This window comes from Mastomys coucha, unplaced genomic scaffold (genome assembly GCF_008632895.1).
Source record: "Mastomys coucha isolate ucsf_1 unplaced genomic scaffold, UCSF_Mcou_1 pScaffold8, whole genome shotgun sequence".
Classification (NCBI taxonomy): domain Eukaryota; kingdom Metazoa; phylum Chordata; class Mammalia; order Rodentia; family Muridae; genus Mastomys; species Mastomys coucha.
Genome location: NW_022196914.1, coordinates 60,362,521 through 60,363,498, shown reverse-complemented (window position 1 = coordinate 60,363,498; position 978 = coordinate 60,362,521).

Here is a 978-nt window from a genome sequence, read left to right as displayed (position 1 = left end):
CACTTAGTGGCTGTAGTCTCGGTGCTTATGACGTGCCCTTGGATTGCATTTTCTTCTCGGATAGTCTTGGTGTCTGACAATCTCTTTTGATAGCTCAGGCAGTGTCAAGATGTGTCATCCAATGGGTCAAAAATGCTAAATCTCATCCCAGATTTTTAGCCCCTGCATCCTTCCTCACAGACTCTGCCTTTCTACACCCCTGAGCACCGTTTGGTCAGCGGGAATCACAGAGGCTGGCTCGCTCCTTTCGTGAGGGTCATTATCTGGGATGTTCATGGGTGCCTGGGTCATCCATGCGATCAATCAGTGACAGAGCCATAACAATCAGCACACATGAGGAAGGGCAGAATTTCACCACCCAGTCAGGCTAAAAAGTCAGTGAGAAAACAAAGCGGCCTGGTATGACCAAAATCTGGCAGTTCAGAGAATTATGAGAAAGTGGCTTTCGAAATGACTCTAAGCATGCTGTGTGTTAGAAGCATCCAAGACATTAAAAAAAAAAATCTAATAGTTCCCAGCTCAGAGTACTTCAGCTAGGTTGTAACTGAGACAAGAGTGTCCTTTCAGGAGCTGGAGAGGTGATTCGGTGATTAGAAACACTTACTGCTCCGCCAGAATCCAGGAGTTTGGTCCCCAGCACCCACATCAAGCAGCTCATAACCTCCTACAACTCCAGCTCCGTGGAAATGGTTTCTGCTTTCTGATGTCTCTGGGTGTCTATTCTCATGCATACACTGCACCCTCCCACCACACACACACACGGCACACACATTATTAAAAAATAAAATAAATCTATTTTTTTTTCTTTTTTTTAATAAGATTTATTTATTTATTTATTTATTATATATAAGTACACTGTAGCTGACTTTAGACGCCCCAGCAGAGAGAGGGAGTCAGATCTCATTATGGTTGGTTGTGAGCCACCATGTGGTTGCTGGGATTTGAACTCAAGGACCTTTGGAAGAGCAGTCAGTGCTC